Raw genomic sequence first — 16,166 nt, forward strand, 5'->3', positions numbered from 1 at the left:
TGCCCCACCCCCACCCCAGAAATGTTCCACTTCAATTCTTTGAGTCTAAATTGCCTTGTATGAAGTGGGCACGGTGCTAACAGGCACGGGATTGGTCAGGGGTCAAACGATACCATGTTTGTGCTAGGGAGACAGCCCCGTTGGTAAAGTGATTTCAAGCATGAGACTCAGATTCTGAGGTCGGATCCCCAGCACCCACAGCTGGGCATGATAGCAAGTTCATGAAATACCAGTGCAGGGGAGGCAGCCACAGGTGTAGCCCTGGAGTTCACCCGCCAGGCAGCCTGATGAGGGCAGTGAGCTCCAGGGTTAGTGAGAGACTCTCCATTAAAAATGAAGGGAGAGATGGAGCCAGCCATACAGCTTGGCAGGTAAAAACACCTGCAGACAACCTGCCTTTGATGCCTGGGATTCAGTTAAAGATATAAAAAGAGAGCTGACTCCACACAATGGTCCTCCGATCTGCACATGTGTCATGGCATGCACGCACCCACATACTTCGTACAGAGCTAATAACAATAATTAATAAAATACATTTTTTAAAAAGATGGTGAGTAAATGTGGAAGATGCCCGGCATCCACCTCTGGCCTCTATACATGTGCCCACATTCACACACACACACACACACACACACACACACACACACACACACACACATACACACAAGCACACATATACAATATACACGGACACAATGTATGTGAAGCCAAGCCCTGTAAAACTTTCAAGTCCAATGTGTATTGCACAGAAGAAACTGACATGATCTGATGTCATCATACATGACAGACACAGAGGCTGAGTGGTGGTGGACACAGGGCAGCCACAGATGGTCCTTCAGAAGCAGTGGGGAAAATGCTAAATTGGCAGAATCTGTTAGGAGAAAAGATGGCCACCCAGGGGCGACAAGCTGTGCCACAGAGACCTGCAGAGGGAAGCAGGAGAGAGGAAAGGGACAGGCAAGCACCTGCTGCTGTGAGGAGAAGGGAAGCTGGGTTATGTGGGCTACACTGAGCCCTAAATGGCCCCCTTCTCTAACAGTCTGGCATGCTCGGCTATTCTGACACGTGCCTTTCTTCACGGAAACCCTGCGGAACACAAGCTTTACTTTCCTTAATTCCGAAGGTATAATTGAAAAACCTAGAACACCTGAGGACATGGCAGTAGGCCATTGCTGCCCAACCTCGATGTACCTAACTCCAAAATGGTAAATTTTGCTATTAAAAATGAGTCTTTCGTATGGCCCAGGACTCTTGAGCCCTTTAAAGTGTACTGTGCGTTTGTGTGTGTATGTTTGTGTGTGTGTATGTTTTTTGTGTGTATGTCTCCTTGTGTTTAATTATACATGCATGTTTATGTGCTTGTTTGTTCATATATTCATGCTCATGTGGTTTGTGTGGGTTTGTGTGTGCACATGCACACACATGAGTGTATGAACCTGTGTGCATGTGTGCTTGTTGAGTGTGGTTTTTTGTATAAACACGTGTGTGCTATTTGTGTGTTTGGGGTGTGACTGTGAGTTGTGATGAGTGTGACTTTGTGTTTGTTAGTGTGTTCATGTATGTGTGTTTGTGTCTGTGCATATATGTCTATTTCTATGTGTGCATGCATGTATTTACATGTGTGATTATGTGTGTACTTTGTGCCCACAATGTATATGTGTGCAAGTGTTAGTGAATGCGTATATGCCTGTATCCGCATGTGTCTATGCATGTTTGTGTGATTGCATGCCTCTGTGTATGTTTATGTGCGTGATTGTGCATAATTGTCTTGTGTTTGGCTCCACTTGTCTATGTGTGTGACTGTATGCAATGTCTATTGTCTGTATGTGTGTGTGTGTGTATATTTGTATGTAAGTTTATTTGTATGTCCATGTTCATGCATTTATGTGTGTCTTTGGGTATGTGATGTTTGTATGTGCATTAGTATGCACCTGCTTGTGTTTGTGCTTCTCTAAATATCTATTTGTATGTGTGTACATGCATTTGTTTATATGATTATTTGTGTCTCTCTGTGTGCTGGTGCTTATCTGCCTCTGTCTCTGTCTATGCATGTATGTTTGTGTACTTATATTGGAACTTCCATGATTTTCCATGTGTGTGTTGGTGTGTATGTTGGTATATGCATGTTTGTCTGTGCATGTGCTTTTGTGTGTGTGAGTGTTTGCACATGTGTTTATGTGTATGTTTATTAGGTGCATGTATTTGTTTCCTTTCATGGTAGACTGTGTGTATGGATTTGTGTGTGTGTTTGTCTGTGTTTATGTTCATGTATGTTTGTATGGGCATTTACTATTTATGCTTTTGTATGCATACATGTGTATGTAAGTATGTGTGTTTATGTGTATACATGTATGTTTGTATGTAGCTCTGTGTGTGTGTGTGTGTGTGTGTGTGTGTGTGTGCAGGATTTGGCATTGTTTGTTTGTTTGTTTGTTTGTTTGAGATACAGTCTGTGTCACTCTGGACAGCTCATTATGTAAACCAGACACTGGCCTTGAGTTCCCAAGTGCTGGGATTAAAAGCATGCACCGCCATACCAGGCATGTGTTTGTGTGCATGCACACCTACACGCATGTGTGTGTGTTATGTATGTGTGTACTCCAAACAACAATTCCTGTTATCAGAAAAGTCAGTAAATTGTCTAAATGCACATTACCTCTGTCAGACTTAAAAAATGACATTCATGTGAGAGAGGAGATGTGAAAACTAGATTCTTTGACTCTCAGACCCACTTGGATAGGTTCAGTGATTTGCTCGTCACCACCTCAGATGACTATCTGCGCCTGACAAAGCAAAGCCTCCTGGACAGTATCCACAGGTCATAAAGAACAGTTGGAATTTAAACTCATCCCCCCCCCTTTTTTTTTTACCATGGATTTTATCAGATTCACCAAACATCTCACCCCTAAGTCCAATATTCCTAAACATCTTCTTTCTAATTGGAAGACATAGTTGCAAATTCAACTACCTTGACTTGGTCATTCCCATAGCTCAGGTTTCATCCTGAATAATGACACTTCCTTCCTCTCTTCCCCTGGTCACAGTTTCCTTTCTCAGTTAATGTGTGCGTGCACACACGCACACACACACACTCACATACGCACACATGCACGCACGCGCACACACACACCCACCGTTTAAAAAAATAGCTCTCATTACTCTTCCTTCCTCTTTTTTCTTTTTAATTAACATCCCCTCTCTCCTATCTTTCCCATAGCAAACCTCAGTGTTTCTCCTCTCTCCAAGCTTAAGAGAGCCACTGCTCCTTTTAAAATGCTTTCCACCTCAGTCTCTGTGTCTTCTTGTTCATCTGTTCTCGCACTTACCCTCCAGCAAATGCCTGGAGAGTCACACAGTGTGAGTCACCCCGAGACATTAATAAGTTATTCGTTGTGAAGGCAGATGACATCACTGGCCCACTGTCTGGAGGACATGTGCCCTTGATCAGTTTTCTCCACAGTAGGAACAAGCAGATAATGTAGTTCCGGCTCAGCTCTGCCCCTGAGGACGATTTCAAGCCCCTTCTGAACTGAGGTTTGAGACACAGCCAGGGACTTCGAAGCAAAAGAAGCCAATGTTACAAATTCATGAGATTTTGATGCAGGCAAAGATGAGTCCTAGGAGGCCAGTGCTCAAAGCTAGATATGGTGACTAGAGCACATTAACCAAAACATCCTGATTAAGGTTAGTTTTGTTTTGTTTTGCTTTGTTTTAACTGTGATCCGAAAGAATGAGTTGCATAGCTTTCCAGTGCTTAATGGTTCTGCCAGTCAGCAACTATGTAGTAGGTATGCTGATTCATCTCCATTCTCATCACCCACCATTAAGAGACAGACAATCACAGAGATCCACCTGGAAAAGCCACAGAGCTAGCGCATGCGAGGGCCTGGCCTCGAACGCCCTTTTCTTTCCGCTGCAGCGGGATGCCACGTGTGCTCCATTCCTCTCTTCTTGGCAGCATGAGCCTCAGATGGTATCGGTGAAAAGCCCAGCAGCAGCTGAGGTACCAGAGGGGATCTCTTTGGGGCAACCCACCCTTTCGCAGGTCACTTTCTGCACCAAGTCTGAGATGCTGGGACCCAGTGGCTAACACCTGTCCTCAGAGTTCTGTGAACCTTTTTCTAACACACTGCCCCACCCTAGGAAGGAAGCAGCACTCACTGTCTTCACACCTCTGAGGGACACTTGCCTGCTCTATTATGTTCATCACCTGGTGCAGAAAACAGTGCAGGGTTTCTTAGGCAACTCAACTCTCTCTCTCTTTCCATTCCTAGACAAGGTTCTGAATTTTTTTTTTTTTTAAATCAGAGCTGAGTGTGCCAACCTTGTGCTGTGAAATTAAGTGAGGGTTGCTAAATAGTATCAGTCTTGTGACATCAGGTGTCACTTTCTGTATGTGTCCCTTGTCTCCCTGGATCCGAAGCAGGGCAGGCAGGGTCTGTGTGTTACTGATGCTGGTGACATCTGCACAGACAAAAATGGATACGTTAATTTTAGCTGCTCATGATATATGCCATGTCGCTTGCAGAAACAGGAAGCTAGGAGAGTTCTACCCATGACAGAGTCTCTTCCGTATATTACTCCAGCGTCCTCATAAATAAAATTGAGAGGACAAGAAAAACAAGTGCCTTCCAGATGTTGGCTGCTTTCTCTCCTTTGAAAATTGGAAAGAATTCTCAATTCTATAAACATTTGTGGGGTGCTCACTAAATCTGCTTTGTTCCATGGGAACAATAGATGTATTAAAACCTTCACTCTAGTTATAGACACAGACATCCAAGAAAAAACAGTTCCAAAACTAATTGAGGGGGAAGTGAAGCAACGGACACATGAGCAAACTGCAATATAGGCACCGAGAAGAAGAAACTGGAATAATCTTAGAGCCCTGCAGAGGCTACAGGCAACCTGGCCCTATGCAGATAAAGAGGACTTATGAACACAAAGAATGGCAAAGATTTCTCCACTTTCAAAATAGAAATTATCAATCACAGTCAGCATTGTTCTATGCATACTCTGTGCTAAACACCGTACAAGGCGTCCACTATACCCTGCTCTGTTTAACCTTTCAGCCACAATTTCCGTGGTAGACATTACTTTATCTATTTCATACATGGAGAAGTAAGGTTCCAACTAAGCATGGTGGTGCATGCTTGTCATTTCAACTCCCAGGAGCCTGAGATAAGGGGATCCAACGTTCAAAGCCAACTTGGGCTACATAGCAAGACTCTGTCTTGCCTATCTTACGAAAATAAAAAGAAATACAGTTATTTGAAGGTAAAGTGGCTTGTCTAGGTGCTGGGCCGGCTGAGGGATCTCAGGCGACATCACATGCCCTCTTGCCACATCACTTCTGCGATATGCTCCTGGGCTCAGATGCCACCTCCATGAAAGGGCACTAATTATTCCATTAAATCTTGTTCTTTACTTACAAAATATTTTCTTTACATTCTGATAAAAAAATTAACAATAATTAGCTCAGCCCTAGTCATATCATAATAATAAAAATAATTCATCGGCATCATTACATTTTCCAGTGTATATGAAGCCTTGTTATCTTACATGCTACTGCATGTGTGCATTTGGTAATGCCACAGTGCAAAGCCATTACCCCTACTGTTTCTGCTTAGAGAGATGAAGACATCAGCGTACATCCAGATTACAGATCACACACTGATCTGTCTTAAATACTTTGTGAGACTGGAGGGGGAAAAAGGGCAGTCTTTACTTCAAGCCTATTTTACTTGGAGGATGTAAACTTTGCTTTATCTCCAGATGCTCGACTAATACATTATTATTATTATTATTATTATTATTATTATTATTATTATTATTATTATTATTATTATTATTATTTTAGAAAGCTCCATTTCTACCTCCCTCTGGTAAACAGAACTAGTGCTGTTCACACCAGGTTCTGCCAGACTGGGAATTCTGAGAGTTCCAAAGTTCTCTATGGTATAAGGAGACATGGTCATCTCTCGCAGAGTAGCTGCCCAGCTGACTTAGGACACATTTGAATGCTTAAAATGCAAGGACAGCCAGAGGTCAGACTTCCAAATGAGTGCTGATTGGCAGGAAGAAAAGGAGGCATTCTGAAGAAAATGCTGTCTGCCTCTGACCCTCAGCTGTCATCCAGGATAGAGTCAGAATAAACATCCAAGATCCTCAGGGGTTCTGTTTTCTGTATAAAGAAATAAGGAGGAGAGGAGGAGAGCAGAGAGAGCAGTCTTTCCTTCCTGTGTCTCTAGCCCTGCAGGAGAAAACACCCAAGTAAGCTAACTGCAGCTGTTGCCAGTGAGTGACTAACCTGCCGGGCCCCTGCGTGGGGTCCTTCCATCTTATTTCAGATCATTTACCCTCCCTCTCCACTAACATCACTTTCTACTTCAAGCCTTCCACAGTGCCTTATCTCATATTCAGCTCTTAACCCAGCGTCTGGTTTCCCATAGGAATTGGAAAGCATCAGAAAAGTAGCTTCCACAAGCTCACACCTACCAGTCTACCCACAGCTCCATCTAAATGAGCAGGCTGGACCTCTGTGCTTCGACCTGAAGCCAAGCTGTATGTTGAAGCATCAATCTGCTGGTACCCATTCAGGGACTTTGTTCCATCCAATGGATCACCTCTTTCCTATGAGCAAAAAATACAGACTGTTTATCATAGCTCAAAGTCCATCCCTTAACTTGGTATTTATCTCTATCTCCTCTCCTATTTCTCTGTTCCCCAAATAATGATGACTATCAGAACTTGTCTATGAGCGCTTGTCTCTACTCTCCTTTCCCTCATCTCTTGAGCTCACACCACTTAGACCAGCCTTCCTGTCAAACCTTCAAGCTGCTCTTGTCAATATTTAAACATCATCCTATCCTCTCACTCCTCCTCCCTTTCCCTCTACCTCCACATGCACACACTACGAAACTAATTCCCATACTTGAGATCTAGAAGTGCCGTTTGACCCCGAGGGCCACGGTTTTATTCCTAAGGTTGCTGCTTTTGTTTTCTGAACCACCATTCTTTCTTGGTCCTCTACCTATTCCATTAGCTGATGTTTCCCAGTCTTTACTGGCTCCTGTTTCATGAGGCCAAGACTTGCTCTCTAGGCCTTCAGCATTCAGCATATGGACTTATTCCCTTCGCAATCTGCCTCTGTTTTCATGGATCTATGCTCTGCATCTGTCCCAATGATGTTCTGATTCATAGCTCAATTCTAATAACTCATCCAGCCACCATCTTCATAAATATAACTGTCAATGACTTGTAAAAAACATCTCAGATTTATCATACCAAAAACAATGAACTCATAATCCGTGGCCCTCAAACTCGCTTGTCCTTGTAAACACTTCAGTTCCAGTGACTTGTAGCTCCAGTCTTCCAGTTGCTCAAGTTAAAACTTTGGTATAATTCCTGGCTTCTCGCCTCCTCCTTCCCTCCACAGAGGAATGTGCCAGTTTCTCTCTCCAATATGTAGAACATGACTACATCTTACTGTTGTCACTCCTCCTGCCTTAGCTCCTCCCACCACTGTCTCCTTCCTACACCACTACGGAGCTGCCTCACTCACTCTTTCCTTCTAACCTTGTTCACAGTTCATTTACTGGTGAGCAGCCAGACTCTTCTGAAATGAAAGTCAAGTCGTGCCATTCCTGTACTCAAAAGCCTTCATTTATCACATGTCACATAGAGTAAAATCCAATGTTCTTATCGTTTGTGATGGTAACACATACCTTTGGTAACAACATAATCTTAGGGGTTTTTTTTTCCTATGTGGTGGCCTAGCTTTTTTAAAAATGTCATATACTGCTTTTATCCCTTTGCTCAAATTTTGCCATGTCTCCTCTCTTACACTTAATCTCTACTCTATTTGCAAGTCCCATCAACTGTATCTTCAGAGCATCCCACAGATTTGACCACGTCTCATCATCTCCATCACCTCGGTCTGAGCTGCCATGATCTTATCAATGCTACTTTAACGGCATCCTTGCCGGTGTCCTGCTTGCACACACTCACAGATTTCAGAGTAACCGTAACTAAAAGTGAGTACGGAATTGTAAGTAGTTGTGTCATTCTTGTTGTTAACCCTTCAATAACTTCCCATCTCAGAGAAAATTCTAGGTTCTTCACTACACACAAACAGACAAACATGGATAAACCCATAATAAGCATATATCCATAGAGGTGGTAGGACCAGAATTCTTAAGGAATTTGTCAATGTGAATATAACCTCAATAAGCATAAATTCAAAAGGTAGTTGGGCCAGAAATCTTAAGTACTGAAGAATTAATCTGATGTAATCTAAAAGAGACAGTTTATTATTTCAGGAAATGTGACCACGAGCAGAAGTTAAGGAACAGGCTAGCTGATGACAGTGGCTTAGGGCTGACAGGGAATTCATGCACAAGATACAAAACAAATGAGCGTTCTTTGTGTGAAAGATAAAGTGAGAGGTTAGTGATGGAGTATAGGGAGCTATTGTTCAACCTCAGAGGAAACACAAGATCTTGGAGGCTGGCTGAAACAGACTGCTTCAGACAGGAGGCAGGGCATGCATTTGAATGAGGCTGAAATGGAAATAGGATTGATGAAATATCGATAATTCATAATAGAGGAAGATGCCAGAGATAATAAAGAGATATAATCTGAAAGTTTCTCTGACATTGATTGTATTCATTTAATAACCCAATGTCTTTAGAATTCATAGCAAACTCTTAGCAAAGATTATTACATTAAAACAGAATTCAATTCTGAACAGATTTTCCTTTATTAAATATATTTTTCAATATTATGACAGTGAAGTGTGTGTTTTTTAATTTAGTATGGGGTCTCCAGTATAGTAAAAACTATCAACATTTCCAAAAGAGTGATTTTCAAAACCTTGATGACCAGTGGATCCATTTTATTGAGAATTACAGAGCCTTGTTTACAATGTTAGACTGAAAAAATGAGGAACAAAATGATCGATATTTTCAGTTGCAAAACAGATACTTAAGCATTCCCAAGTACTAAAAAACCTATGTAGCATGGTATTCAGATGAGCATGCTGCAGACTCAGTGCATAAGGCTAAATTATGGAGCTTTTCACCATTATACAGATGTACACGTATTCTGAATCATGCATTGTTTGACCTATGCACATGATCAATCCACGCTCATGACTTACCCTCACAAAGACTCTAGTATTTTTCCTGATGTTTCAGAGACAAAACACTGACCTCCTTTACCTAACCCCTGTCTTCTTATCGTCTGTTTTCTACTCAGTAACCAGAGTGTTCTTCTGAGGAGTTAATAGGTTGTGTCGCTTCTCTGCTCCAAAATGTACATGTCTTCCATGTCACTGGGAGGGCAGTCCAACAGAAATCCAGCAAGTTCATTGAGATCATAAGGACTCATAAGCAGGCACGTGTTTCCTGCAAGATGTTCTCCATCAGGCACATGTCATTAGTACACACCCCAAACACTCATAAGCATCTCGGCAAATCACATACATCCAGCCTTTTAGATACCAAAGCCCTTGAGACTTTTCATTGTGTTCTCTCTCTCCCCCTCTCTCTCTCTCTCTCTCTCTCTCTCTCTCTCTCTCTCTCTCTCTCTCTCTCTCTCTCTCTCTCTCTCTCTCAACTTTTATGTCTAGTGGAGCAGTTACAATGCCAGGACCTGTGGATTATTTTTCCATTATTTCTCCTGCTCACACCCTAGCCTCTCAGGCTCTCGGAGCACTTCCCCGCACTACTGTCTCTCCCAGGGGTCAGCTTCTCCTGTAATCCTCATCCCTCCTGTGAGGACCTTGTTCCCACTGCTCTAATTTCAATCATTTGTCAGGTTCTGCAGCCCTTGGGGCAGAGCTCAAACTCCCAACAAAGAGCGACCTACAAGAAAAAGTCCGCCTGGCATCGCCATGTCTGGCTTGCCCTCACACTGCTGCTGTACTGTATCTCATCTCTGCCTTCTCTGAAATGTATCTGCGTGCTGCTTGGCCCAGTGAATGCAGGAGTAGTTGCTATTTTCTTTACTGGGTTCATCCCTCCTTCCCTGATTCTTCAAAGAAGAATTCAGAGTTTGATACGTACTTTGGGGGGAGGGGGCTTTTTGTTGAGTCAATAGCAGGCACAGACTTCCTCTTAATGCCACAGTTTGTGGTTTAAAACGAGCAACAGTTAAAGTGCTTTTTTTTTTTTTTTTTTTTTTTTTTTTGTAGAAGAGAAAAGTGAGGTGTAAAGAATTAGAGGGAAAGGCTGCGGCCATCAGTTGCATCGCACATCGACCTCCAAAAGGGAAGCACACTGGATATGCTGCTTCTCCTGCTCTAGTGAGACAGAACAGATGTGCCTCTTCATGCTTGTGCTGAGCTGTGTGGTCTATGTTTGAACGATGCAGCGTGACAATCTATTTAAATTTCTATTCGAAAGGAAGTAAACATAAGTACACACATTTTCAGAAATAATCACCTTGAGACTACAACATTTACTTGGATGCTCGGAATCCAACCCAGGTCCTTTGAAAGAGGAGCAAATACACTTAACTACTGAGCCATCTCTCCAGCCCCAAGATTTATTTTGTGTGGTGAGGAGTTACCTAAAGGTCCCAAAAGATCTGAGGGCAAAAGAAGCCACCAGACCCCTTAGAACTGGAGTTATATGAGGTTGTGAGTTGGTGCTTGGAACAGCAAAGGGGAAGAAATCTTGATCTGTTAACTTTCATGTTCCCACTATAGCCAAGCCAAAGGAGGCCCAGGCCTCTGGAGGTCTGAAAAGTCAAAGTCAGCCACCTTCCTCGGGGCATCTCTCAATGGGAGTGGTTTTTTGTCTCACTCAATTGCCGGTGTGCTATAATATTGACTCTTTCATAGACTTGCCCAGCTTTCTCTTGAGCCATTACAGAGATGTAGGAAAACATGGGCCTCTCCACCTCACCTCCAGGCAGGGAGTCTCTGCAGCAGTGTTTGTTCTGAGGAAAAGGAGGTCTCTAGGTGGGAAAATGTGAGCACTTTTCCTGGACCTGGACCGACACCTAGGAACCCAAGTCTTCTTGCCTTGTGCCTGGATGGTTTCCCTTCATACACACGGTCACACTGGCCTACAGCTGTGACAGCAATAGTGGAGGGACAAGTAAATGAAGACCGCTCTGCACCTAGAAATGCAGTCACCAGTGACAGCCACCCAGGGACCATGCATTAATTCTTCTCAAAACACCCCTCTGGCTTCCTCTTTAGTGGGTCTCAATCTTTCTAATTTAATTCCTCATGTTGTGGTGACTGATTCCCCCCCCCCACACACACACACACACAACCATAAGATTAGTTCTGTTGCTACTTCCTAACTGTAATTTTGCTACTGTTATGAATGGTAATTTAAATATCTGATATACAAGATATCTGAGACATATATATGACCCCAGGTTGAGAACCGCTGCCTTATGATGTGAGATGGGAAGACATCCCATAGTAGCCAGGTGATTACATCTGAACCACAGGCTTGGCCTGTGGCATGGGAATCTCCTAATAGCTCATTAGAAAGACAGGATCAAGCGGGAGGGAGCCTAAATTTTAGTTATGTCCCACGTCATTTGTTCGCACACGGAAGTATGACAAGGTCATGTAAGACAAACGGCCTACATGGTGGGGGTGGAAGGTCTCCTTATTTATTAAAGACGTCTCACGGAAATCTCCCACTGAAAGGTGACATCTAAATAGAAGGCTTAATGAGTAATGACCAGTTTTCTGCAATTTCAACAGGGACCAAATGAATGCAATAGAACCTGCAGTCCACTTCCGAGCTTTTCCACCTACGCTCCACCCTCCCTTTGCTCTCTGGAGCCACACCCATGCCCTGGCTCTTGGCTCATGTCAGGGTGATACTCTCAGGCATGCACTACATGGCAGGGACTTCCATTATCTTCCACCAAACCCACCCCACAGTGGAGAGCAAGGCAGTCCCTTGGAAGGGTTTTCCTACGTGTGTGAATGGAGTGAGTGGAGGGATGACTGATGGCTTACTGACTTGTACGCTGCACTCTGACTTTTAGGCACTAAATATAGACAGTGCACATGCTGGAAGAGCTAAACATAGCAGTGTTGGCATGGAGGGATGAGGGAAACTCTCCTGGGACAGACTGCGTGGAGACTGAGTTGTGACCCCACAGCTGCTACAGCTGCAGGCTACTTCATCCACCCTGCTGGGAAAGGGGTTGCTTCAGTTTCATCCAGGGATGATTTGCTCAGACCGTGTGTTGGGAGCCATTGTTCTGTTTATAAAACAAACAAGCAGACAACTGAGCCTGCCCTTGCCTGCCTCCAGCAAGCTGGTCTTCTCCACTGGGCTACAAGTCAGAACCATCCTCACTGAGGCAACTTCAGATCTCCTGGTGGGTTATTTCTGATCCTCCTCACACTGCCCCAGATCTTTCTGGTGTAGTTAGACAAGGAGGCTCTGATGATTGGGGCTGAAGGGCAGAATGAGAGTGGATCGCTAAGGCTGCCAAACTCTATGCCCCCAAGCACCCTTTCTGGTTAAAGATCCTCTGCGGCCAGACATACCCTGGGAATGTTACTTAGCTCTTCTGTTGTGGTTAATTTATCAGTGTGTCCTAATCATGTTTATTATTAGGCCTATAATTATTATTACGGCACTATCCCTCTAGCAGTCAATAAAGACACAGACACCTGTTACGTTTTAAAATAGCCTTAGTTAACCTGGGGCAGGGCAGATATTAATCCCCTAAACTATTTCCCATAGTGGAGCAGGCATAGGATACCTGCCCCAATCCCATCCATGATCCCAGATACTTGCTAATCATCATCATCTGGGTCAAGTCTCCACCCACATGGGCCATGTGCTCTCCTTCACTAACCCATGGTGCAGCCTTCTTCTCCCTCCCCCTGGTCTCACCTTCAGTCTCTTCTCCTCCCAAGGTTCTCTTCTCTTTGTCTCTCTGTCTCTGTCTCTGTCTCGTCTCTCTCTCTCTCTCTCTCTCTCTCTCTCTCTCTCTCTCTCTCTCTCTCTCTCTCTCTCTCTCTCTCTCTCTCTCTCTCTCTCTCTCTCTCTCCCAGCCCTGGAACCTTAGCCATGCCTATCCCATTTGCCCTGCCCAGGTGTGATGGCCTTTTTATTGGTCACACAGGTTAGGCTCTTAGGCAAGGCACAGGTGGGCACAAACCTGCAAGCAGTAATTACCATCAAAATACATCACACCAACCTCCAATGCTCTTCATCTCTGCCCAGGTTAGAACCAAAGGGGAGAGAGAGAGAGAGAAAGAGTCCTTGGCCCCTTGCCACTCCCCCAACAGCAAGAGAAGACAGCGTTAGGGCCGCATTCGGACTCTTGGAAGAAGGCTTCGATACTGAGTGGCACCCGTTTCCAAACATGACATGTCTTTCAGCTCTCTATGCCTGTTTTGCTACCCCAAGAAGCCACCGAGGAAAGGGAAGGCAGGGTAAGCATCCATTTGTCATTTCCCCTTCATTAGTGAGAAGCCTGTTTCTCTCCTGGGGTGAGACAGAGATACCTCATCTGCATTTTGATTGCTGCCTGTGGATAATGATAACCGAAAATAGGCTGTGAACTCCCTCCATGATCAGTTCCCATTAATTAGACTTAATTATGTGACCCAAGCAAGGAAAAGAGACCGTCTTGCCTGTCCGTGCATAAATCATGTCTGATTTATCTCACTGAGTCTTCCATGACTTCTCCCTGTTCCCTCCGCGCACCCCCCACCCCCCCCACCCCCAACCCCCCCACCGTGCAACCCAGGAGCCAATCTGCCCCTCCCTTCTCCTCCCCTCCTCCTCCTTACCTCAGTCTCCCAGTGGTGACTCTGAGAAGCTAGCTGGTCTTATCTCAAAACAAGGAAGAATAAGCAAGAATTTGGCCGACTGGTTTCTAGAATGGCACCATGCCTATCAGTCTGTAGCTGACACTCACTGTGTCTGTGGCTTGGTTTTTAAAGCTAGGAGAAAACTTTCCCAAGGGGCTTAATTGGTCTAATTCTCAGCATCCCTTGTAGTCGTAATTATTGTCAAAGCGGTATGCAAAGTCACAACGATTGTCTGATTGTCTGCCATCCCACTACAGAGACTGGAGATGTTAAGATAAATACTCAGGTGGGGGTGGAGACAGTATGTTGGTATTCCTACAGCTCAGGGTCTTCATGCTGGGAATTGGACATGTTAGTTATGTTGGCATAAATATGGCTCAGGGATGCTCAGAAGAAAATGCTATGTTATTTTGTGACCCTCTAGCACAGCACTGATTCATCTAGCTGGGGTCTAGAAGCCCTTGGTGTCCCCAGTACATATGGCATAATCTCTCTGGAGGCTGCAATGCTTACAGTCAGCAGCCAGTCAGCAAAGCCCAATTTCTAGCACTAGCCATCACTTCAGGGATTTCTACAGTGCCTCCCACCCTAAGGATAGTGGTCTTGCTCCTACATACCCTCAAAGCTTCATTTGGTGATTTCACAAGTGCAGATTCCCCTCAGGCACACAAGCAGCAGGATTTTCACTTGTAACAATCTCCCTATCTCCAAGGCCAAAGCCATTTTGTCTTCTGGCTCATCTTAACTATGAAGACCTTTTCAGTGACAGAATGGGCCCTGGCCAAGAAGATTTTCTGGGACAGATTTCTATAGGCTGTGCACCTTGACTGCTTTGATTTACCTATTGATTTTTACAAACAGGCAGTGTCGGGACATGCCTTTAATCCTGGCAGTCAGGAAACAGAGGCAGGTGAAGGCCAGCCTAAGGTCCAGGACAGCCAGGGCTACAGAGAAACCCTGTCTTTAAAAAAAAAAAAAAAAAAAAGGGGGGAAGAAAAACAATCCAGGCATAGTAGTACACCTTTAATACAGGCACTCAGCAGAGATAGACAAATCTCTGTGAGTCTGAAGCCAGCTTTATCTGCAAAGTGAGTTCCAGAACAGTCAGGGCTCAGGGAAACCTTGTCTCACAACAACAACAACAACAACAACAAAAAGGTCAGAGTAAAGGGCTTTTGTCTATAACATGCCTATTTTGCCTGGTACAGATTTGATTTCATTTTGTGAAAATAAAAATGCATTCTCTAATATTGTATTTTATACCACTATAGAGTAGTGTGTGTGTGTGTGTGTGTGTGTGTGTGTGTGTGTGTGTGTGTGTGTGTGTTCTTCATAATTCTTCTTGGAACCCATTTGGCATCCTACTCACTCTCTAATTATTTAATGGGTTATGTAAAATCTCTTTCATGTAGCCATATTACATTTGTATGTGAGTCATGATCTTATCTTGTTAAAACTTGTGTTTTAGTACAAAATTTCCACTTACTATTGGCAGTTGTTATATTGCACCAATAGTTATTTGCTATAGCAACGTCAGTTCTATTTTCTTAAAAGAAAGTGCCAGAAAAAGTTAAAAGGTCATTTCACAGAAGAGGCAGTGGGTGGTGAAGCCAAGACCTTGCCAAGCAAGCCAGGCCATACAAATTGCTGTAGCCAAGGCTGTGATTTTTTTTTTAAAGGCTTTTTCTGCCTTATTAAAGAGAGAGCAGCTATATTGATTTGGATAACGAAGACATGTACTGCTGAAAACTCCATCAGATTGGCAAAATCAGCTACACCTTGTTTCTCTAAAACAGAAAAGCAGCTACAGGGAAAGAGTGAGGATTTACAGAAAAACACAAACACACAGCTTTGCCTTTCCCTCAAGGCTCTCAGGGACCTGTTCAGCTGGAGCTCTATTATCGGGGCCTTCAGCAATTTCTTGTCATGCTCTAGGCCCTTCCTTAGAGGGCAGCAGCTCACCCTGAAGGACCTAGCCCAGTCCTTCCTGCAGAATGTACTCAGTTCTCCGCGTTCTCCCACACTGTACACCCCACCCGTTGTCACAAGCAGAACCATCCCCCCCCCCAACAAGGCAGCCCTCCTCATCCCCCACCTGAGCATTGCGGGATTAGGGCTCTCTGGGCTCCATCGCTGTCTTGGTGGGCACCTGCCACAGGCTCCCCCAGAGCACTGCAGCACTGCAGCAGCGCCTGCAGCTCTTTGCTCCGGGAGCTGGGCGCTGTGCCGCCACCCCCGCAGCTCTGCGCAGCCTCTGCGCCACAGCACGCCGTTTACATAAGCCTGGCACTCACAGCAGTGAGCTCACCTTCTTGGAGGATCGGAATGCAAACTTCCCAAGAGACAGTAAAAGCTGAAC

The 16,166-nt window shown here is 44.4% G+C and overlaps 1 pseudogene; it reads left to right on the top strand.

Annotated features, from left to right (window-relative positions):
* LOC127191115 (39S ribosomal protein L24, mitochondrial-like) overlaps positions 1-16,088 on the top strand; it is a 52,267-nt pseudogene extending 36,179 nt beyond the window's left edge.
* Positions 16,089-16,166: the final 78 nt, after the last annotated feature.

This window comes from Acomys russatus, chromosome 6, assembly GCF_903995435.1.
Source record: "Acomys russatus chromosome 6, mAcoRus1.1, whole genome shotgun sequence".
Classification (NCBI taxonomy): Eukaryota; Metazoa; Chordata; class Mammalia; order Rodentia; family Muridae; genus Acomys; species Acomys russatus.